We start from the raw sequence: 8878 nt of genomic DNA, 5'->3' as shown, positions 1-8878 counted from the left end.
TATTGTGAATAATGATGCTATGAATATTGGTATACAAACATCTGTTTGAGTCCCTGCTTCCAATCACCTCCAGTTGAAGAAATTTCATCTAGCTCTCAAATTATTTTTAAAAACAGTTTTTCAAATACAGTGTCTGACACAAAATTAAAAATAATCATATTCACAGGGAGTCAAGAGAACATGAATGAGAACCAGCAGAAACAAAAGGAGAACCTAGAAATAAAGTCACATAAATATGCCCATCTGATTTTTGAGAAAGATGCAAAAGCAATTCAATGGCAGAAAGAGCATTTTTTGACAAGTGCTGCTGAAGCAACTGGATATCCATAGGCCAAAAAAAATGAACCTCAACCTAGGTCTCACATCTTAACACAAAACGTACCCCAAATGGGTCATGGACTTAAATATAAAATGTAAAACTATAAATCTTCTAGAAAAAAAAATAGGAGAAAACCTTCAGGATTTAGGTGTAGGCAGTGAATTCTTAGATTTGATACCAAAAGCACTACTTATAAAAAACTTTTGATAAATTGGACTTCATCAAAATGTAAAACTTTTTCTCTGCAAAAGACCCTATTAAAAGATGAAAAGAGAAGATGGCGTCCAAGGCTAAGAAGGAAGCCCCTGCCCCTCCCAAAGCCGAAGCCAAAGCAAAGGCTTTGAAGGCGAAGAAAGCGGTGCTGAAAGTCGTCCACAGTCACAAAAAAAGAAGATCCGCACGTCACCTATATTCTGACGACCCAAGACACTGCGTCTGCGGAGGCAGCCCAAATTTCCTCGAAAGAGCGCCCCCAGGAGAAACAAGCTTGATCACTATGCCATCATCAAGTTCCCCCTGACTACTGAGTCAGCCATGAAGAAAATACAAGACAGCAACACGCTTGTGTTCATTGTGGATGTCAAGGCCAATGAGCACCAGATCAGACAGGCTATGAAGAAGCTCTACGACATTGACGTGGCCAAGGTCAACACCTTGATCAGGCCTGATGGAGAGAAGAAGGCGTATGTTCGACTGGCTCCTGACTATGATGCTTTGGATGTTGCCAACAAAATTGGAATCATCTAAACTGAGTCCAGCTGGCTAAATCTAAATATAAATTTTTTCACCAAAAAAAAAAAAAAAAGATGAAAAGACACTGGGAGAAAATATTTACAAAGTACATATACAACAAAGGATGATTATCTAGAATATATAAAGAACTCTCAAAAGTCAACAATGCAAAAAGCTAATAATCCAATTAGAAAATGAGCAAAGACGTGGAATACATTTCGCTGAAGAGGATATACAGATGGCAAATATTCAATATCATTAGCCATTAGAGAAATGCAAATTAGGGGTGTCTAGCTGGCTCAGTCAGTGGAGCATGAGACTCTGGATGTCAAAGTTGTGAGTTCAAGCCCCATGTTGGGTGTAGTGATTGCTTGAAAATAAAATCTTAAAAGAAAAAAAAAGGAATGCAAATGAAAACTACAAGGAGATACCACTACATGTCTACAAGAATGACTAAAATAAAAAATGGTGATAATATCCAAATACTGGTGAGAATATGGAGAAATGATATCACTCACACATTGCTGGTGGGAATGTAAAACAAGATAGCCTCTTTGGAAAACAGTTTGAAAGTTTCATATAAAAGTAAACATGCCATTGCCACATAGCCCAGGAATTGTACTTTTGGGCATTTATCAAAGACAAATCAAAACTTATATTTAGGGCACCTGGGTGGTTCAGTTGGTTAAGCGACTGCCTTCGGCTCAGGTCATGATCCTGGAGTCCCGGAATCGAGTCCCGCATTGGTCTCCCTGCTCAGCAGGGAGTCTGCTTCTCCCTCTGACCCTCCCCCCTCTCATGCTCTCTGTCTCTCATTCTCTCTCTCGCAAATAAATAAAATCTTAAAAAAAAAAATTAAAAAAAAACTTATATTTACACAATTCCTATACATGAGTGCTTTAGCAGCTTTCATAATAGCCAAAAACTGGAAAAAAACCCCAAATACCCAGATGTCCTTCAAGGAGTGAATGATTAAACAAACTGGTACATTCATATCATGGAATACTATTGGGCAATAAAAAGGAACAAGCTACTAATATATACAACTTGGATATATCTCCAGAGCATTAAGATGACCGAAAAAAGACAATCACCAAAAGTTACACATCATATGATTCCATTTATATAATATTCTTAAAATGACAAAAATATAGAAATGCAAAACACATTGGTGGTTGCCAGGGTTAAAGAGGGGGTGGAGAAAGAGGGAAGTGGGTATGGCTGCAGAAAGACAACATAAATGATCCTTACCTTGATAGAAATGTTTTGAATCTTGACTGTATCAATGTCAATATTCTGGTTGTGATATTGAACTATGGTTTTGCAAGATGTTGTCATATGGAGAAAATGGGTTAAGGGTATATGGGATCTGTATGTGGGTCTATAATGATCTTAAAATAAAAAGTTAATTTAATGAGGTGCCTGGGTGGCACAGTCAGTTAGGCATCCGACTCGGTTTTGGCTCAGGTCATGATCTCAGGGTCGTGATTTCAGTGTTGTGAGATTGAGTCCTGCATTAGGCTCTGTGCTGAGCTCAGAGTTGCTTGGGTTTCTCTCTCCCTCTCCCTTTGCCCCTCCCCCACCCCTCTCTCTCAAAACAAAATCTTAAAAAAAGTTAATTAGTTAATTAAAAAAGTATGTATGTGGCTGGCATCATATTTCTGTTGGACCCTGGTACAGTAAAAGAATTTGTAAGATCCTTTGAGGTAGAGAGTTCATATCACATGAAGTATAATCGATGCTTTCAGTGAAAGCAATATAAATTTTTGTATCTTTCTCCTGACATTCACTAATACTTATTAAAATTATTAACACAAACCAAATATCACTAATATAATGTTTTGCCAATATCTCACTCACGTGCTGTTTTTATTCTTTTTTTCTTAAACCTGGAGGATTATTTATAAAACTAACTAATAACTTCTACTTACCAGATGAAACATGGTTGTCTTTTTTCACTTTCACAAGATGATCTTCCTTATGATATTCCTTTCTTGAAAAGCTGCTGATTTGGGTCATGGCATTGGGATCTTTTTGCAAGGTAGTGTTTTTCTTCAACATTGAACTTTTGGTTGCACGCTTACAAGCACCTTCAATAAGATCATGCCAATTGTAATTCATAAGATTTACAATTCCCGCAGGGTAAATAATGTTATATTCAGCATATTTCTGCAATATGTCGCCAAGCTCATGCAGTATTTCAGAAGCAATGAGTTTATATTCTTCAAATAGATCCTTTTGCAGGTATATTTTGGAGAATGGAAGGTTAGGAGAAAACTTGACAACAGTAGGAGTTCGTGAGATGTCAAATGAAGAGAACTCATCTTGCTCCTCAGCTTCAGCTATTGTAGGTAGTCTTGCTTCCTTTAGTTCTTTAGATATTATACTCTTTGTATGGCTATAAAAAACATAGGTGAGCCATAAAGATATTTTATCTTCTTTAACCTGGTAATTCAACTTCTAGAAGCCCATCTTAAAATGTAATAAAAAAGGTATATAACATCTGTGAATAAAACTGCTAACACTTTTTGATATTAGAAAAAAATTGAAAGAAATCTAATGACTCATAAGGATATAGCTAAATAAATAATGCCATACTCATACAATGGGTAGCATGAAAAATTGTTTGGAAAATTTCTCCTAATAATTTAGAAAAATGCTTATGTTATAATATATAAAGACTATACATAATTGTGTATGTGGGGGGTCCTCAAATATATAATGTATATATCATATATCTGGTAGTAGAGAGACTAAGCAAATATCCTCCAAAAAAGTAAATTGATTATCAGATTGTGGAAGTAATTTTTTATTGTCTTTTTAAAGACTTTTCTAACTTTTCTTTCTTTCCCTTCCTTCCTTCCTTCCTTCCTTTTTCTTTCTTTCTTTCTCTCTCTCTCTCTCTCTTTCTTTCTTTCTTTCTTTCTTTCTTTCTTTCTTTCTTTCTTTCTTTCTTTCTTTCTTTCTTTCCTTTTCTTTTCTTTCTTTCTTTCAAGTAGGCTCCACGCCTACTTGAACTCACAACCCCGAGAGACTTGCATGCAAGAGTCAGCATGCACTACTGATTGAGCCAGCCAGGCACCCCTCTAACTTTTCTATAATGAATATTTATTATGTCTATACACAGAAGATAAAAACATGCATGTATGTTGCTTATTCATTACTTTAATTATAAGACAAGACAGAGGCCATTTCTTCCAGAAAGACTTCCCTGAATTTCTCAGGTTAGTCAACAAACATGTGCTATGTTCCCTTAGCCTATCTTACACACACCATCAAATGTTACTATATTATACCATAACTCCAAAGCAGCAACAGAAACAGATCCACAGAAGGATTAGGTGTCTCAGATAATGGAATTTTCAGCCACAGTTTATGAAACAACTATGCATAACATATTTAAAATTTACAAGTGGTCTTCCCCTTTTGGTAATAGCATCTAGGTAATTCAAAGTAACCCTCTCTTGGAGACAACTACAAAAGCTGGAAAAAAAAAAATCTCACAGGCTACAGAGAGCTAATAAGAGAGTGATGACTTACTATCAGTATCTGGAAGAAGATGGAATCCAAATAGATAAACCCCATATTTTCCCCCCTTGTGGGAGGTCAGGGGTGGGGAAGGAGAATTTACTAATTCTATAAGAGGCATCTGAGAGTCTTAAAGACTGGTCAGGGCTTTTGATAGCTTTGTAGAGGCTAAGGGTTCAAAATTTGGAGTCTAGGGCCTTTCACGGCGAGGTTATTGGTTGAGATGCAAAAGGCTGTGTACTAGGAATAAGGGTTATCCAGAAGTACACCTGGACCAGCTCATTATAACACAACTTCAAATTATGTCATTTCCTGACCTTGAATTAAGGCGACCCCAAAGTGTTGCTAACCCCAAGCCTCTGACAGAAACAAATGGAAATCTCCTCCAGTGGAAGCTAACTTCATCCTAGCCCTCAAATTATTTTTAAAAATAATTTTCAAATACAATATGTGACACAAAGTGTTTTAAAAAACAAGATTCACAAGGAGTGAAGAGAACACGAATGAGAGCCAACAGAAACAGCAAGTAATAAAATAGAACCATAAGGAGATACAGAGTTTAAAATAACTCTGCTTACTATGACCAAGGAAATTGAGAATTTCTGCAAAGAACTAAAAACTACATGCACACACACAGAGACACACACACATGCATAAATAGAGCATATCTGAAAAAGAACCATACAGAAATTGTAAAGCTGAAAAATATAATAACCCAAATTAAGAACTCATTAGATGGGTGTAACAGCCTATTAGACACAAAGCTGAAGAGAAAATTAGTTACATGAAAGATAAGTCAGAAGAAAATCTTCACAATGAAGTATGAAAAGGTAAAACTGGGCAGAAGATTATAAAATACCATCTATTTAGAGTCATCAAAATTTATTATTAATTTAAAAAATAAAAGGCAATAGGGATGCCTGGGTGGCTCAGTCAGGTGAGCGGCTGACTCTTGATTTCAGCTCAGGTCATGATCTCGGTGTCCTGGAATCGAGCCCCACGTCAGGCTCTGTGCTCAGCAGGGAGTCTACTTGGGGTTCCCTCTCTCCCTCTCTCTCTGCTCCTCCTCCTGCTTGTGCTCTCTCTCTCTCTCAAATGAATAAATACATCTTAAAAAAAAAAAAACTCAAAAGGATAAAATGGAGGATCTTTTTGGTGAATTAAAACATGTGCATTATTTTACCTACCCCATGAATGTATACACACTCACACACACACACACACGCACATACATATACACATATAGATGTTGTATATATATATGTATGTATATATATAATTTTATATACTGATTGGTTTTTAAAAAAGAAATCTTATTTTATTTTTTTTAAAGATTTTTATTTATTTTTTTGACAGAGAGAGACACAGCGAGAGAGGGAACACAAGCAGGGGGAGTGGGAGAGGGAGAATAGGCTTCCAGCGGAGTGGGGAGCCCAATGCGGGGCTCGATCCTAGGACCCTGGGATCGTGGCCCATGCTGAAGGCAGACGCTTAATGACTGAGCCACCCAGGCACCCCCAGAAATCTTATTTTAATGATCTTTGTTAACTATTATAATAATGACACTGTAAATGTATTAATCACTCTATAGTTATAAAGTAGTTTCACATATACAACTTTATTCAACTCTTCAAAATAACTCTATTAGATAGGTATTACATTATCTCTATTTCATAGTATTCTATGTAGGTAAATGTAAAACTATCAGCTATTTATTAAATAATAACTGTTATTGATTTAAAATTAATTACAGGTGGTTGATATTGGATTAGGTATTTCAACAACCCTAGGGAGGTAAATCTTTTCTCTCTCTAATATTACTGAAGAGGAAACGTTATATTTATTTCTAGGATAAGGACTTTTCAATGAAACTAAGTTTAAAAAAATATTTAATATCTTAGTGAGGAGCACTCATCTGGGCCTCTTCAATTTCTTTTGTATTTTCTGGAGTATTAAATATAAAAAATGGACTGGGGTGTCAAATGAGTCCAGAAAAATGCCAGCCTAAGCGATCTTTTTTGTGACAGTGAACAAGTTTCTGGGAAAATCCTAGGTAGCTAGGTAGCTCTAGGCCAGAATTCAGCAGCCAATGGCCATGGGGCAGGATTCAGAGATATATTTTATTTGGTTTGTCTAGTGAAGTGCACATGGCATTTTATTTTATTTTATTTTATTTTATTTTTTTATTCTTATGTTAATCCCCATACATTACATCATTAGTTTTAGACAAAGTGTTCCATGATTCATTGTTTGTGCATAACACCCAGTGCTCCATGCAGAATGTGCACATGGCATTTTAAAATTGGATTAGTTGCCAGTATCTGAGGACCAGAAGTATTCTGTGAAAATCCACATTGCAAATTTCTCTTAAAAATGGAAGGAACAGTCCACTCTGGGGCTATATTCCTGATGTAGAGATGAACGGCAGCGGAGCCGCAGCTGCCCACTAGCATTTAAGTTGGTTCCTCTGCTCATTGTTATGCTAAGGCTGTGAATAGGCCAATCATATTAAGATTTCTAAAGACATAGAGCTATGCTGTATGTATACTAGCATTTCACACTAATATCTGTATTAATGTGGAATTTCTATAACAGGAACAGACACACAGCTCCATGGCCATTGCTGTTCTGAGTGAGAATGTTCGGGCACTCTCTTGTGTTCACCTTTGATAAGACCCTCTGAATTTTTAATGTTTTAACTCTACCATAAAAGAGATTACAGTTAAGATTTGGCCTGCCATGTGCCTAAACTACCCCAAGAGAGAATGTGCTCCTGATCAAGTGGATTTAAGTCTATCCTTTCCTAAGGGAATTTTTCAAAACAACTAGAAATTAATGAATGACTTGGCACCCCCAGACCCTTCCCAGTCCCACAGACTTTTTTTTTTTTTAAGATTTTATTTATTTATTTGAGAGAGAGAGAGTGAGAACACTTGAGCAAGTGGAGGGAGGAGCAGAGGGGTAGGGAGAGGGACAAGCACACTCAATGCTAAGCTCAGAGCCCCACATGGAGCTTGATCCCAGGACCCCAGATCATGACCTGAGCCAAAACCAACCAGTCAGATGCCCAACTGACTGAGCCACCCAGGTGCCCTGTCCCACAGACATTTTTGGTTGATGAGTTCATGTCCCAGGTGCTGATTACCCTTGTCTTTGACCATAGCCATCTCTGGGGCTTTAAAATGCACAGGGCTTGAATCTGGGATGTAGAGACCAAAGGGAAGAAGGCTTCAGCTGACTCTCCCTTAAAAGGCATTATTAGCAGCCTCCTTTTACAAATTTCTTTAGTGTTTTTCTCCATAAACTTTTAAGAACTGATATACAGGTGAACATGCCCTGCCAACTACTACACCATTTATCTTCCCCTTTCATAGCAAAACTCTTTTTTTATGGTGATAAAATACACATAACATAAAAATTACTATTTTAACCAATTTTAAGTGTATAGTTCTATAGCGTTAAGTATACCCACATTGTTGTGTACCCATTACTACCATTTATCTCCAGAACTTTTTCATCTTCCCCCACTGAAACTCTGTACTCATTAAACACTAACTCTCCATTCCCCCTGTGGAGGTTCAGAGCATGCCACCCCAAAATATGCCACTTTGGCATAGTGATTATTTTGAGTTAAAGGCACTTGAAAAACAGCAAATGCAAGAAGTGCATTCTGACCTTCCTTTTTCTTCCTGAAAGCAGGAGCTAGAACTCTCATGTGAAGCATGCCCTCCTTATACCAGGAGGAAGAAACATTCCTATCACCAGAGAGGAAGTTGAGGCCAGGAAAAATCTGTACAAACAGATTTTGTTAAACTAACTCTTACCTTCCAAGTCAGAATTTCTCTAGGATTAACTGCTCTATCCCAACCCCTTTGTCTTGTCACATTTTCACAGTTTATTACTTTGTCCAACCTAGTATATAAGCATTTGGGTCTAATTGTCTGGGTCTTCATTCTTGGGAGGGCTCCCATATATGTTTAAAAATTGATAGATAAAATTTGTATGTTTATTTCTTACTGATCTGTCTTCTATCCATCTCAGCAGGACACCCTGAGAGGGTAGAGGAGAAATGATACACCCCATACCGTTATACCCTATTCCCTTACCCCCCAGGCCCTGGTAACCGCCATTCTACTTCCTGTCTCTGTGATTTTGACTACTCTATGAACTTCATGTAGGAGGAAGCATACAGTATTTGTTCATTTGTGACTGTCTTATTTCACTTAGTATAATGTCCTCAAGGTTCAACCACGTTGTAGCATGTGTCAGAATTTCCTTCCTTCTTAAGGCTGAGTAACA

General features: G+C 37.1%; 1 pseudogene; it reads left to right on the top strand.

The window, feature by feature from the left end:
- The first annotated feature begins 596 nt into the window (after positions 1-596).
- On the top strand, positions 597-1118 carry LOC135364323 (large ribosomal subunit protein uL23-like; annotated as a pseudogene).
- Positions 1119-8878: the final 7760 nt, after the last annotated feature.

Source organism: Mirounga angustirostris, unplaced genomic scaffold, assembly GCF_029215605.1.
Source record: "Mirounga angustirostris isolate CCGP_5_RB_7025 unplaced genomic scaffold, mMirAng1.0.hap1 SCAF_5, whole genome shotgun sequence".
Lineage (NCBI taxonomy): Eukaryota > Metazoa > Chordata > Mammalia > Carnivora > Phocidae > Mirounga > Mirounga angustirostris.
The sequence above is the reverse complement of the archived record's forward strand: the minus strand, read 5'-3'. Positions and strand labels throughout refer to the sequence as shown.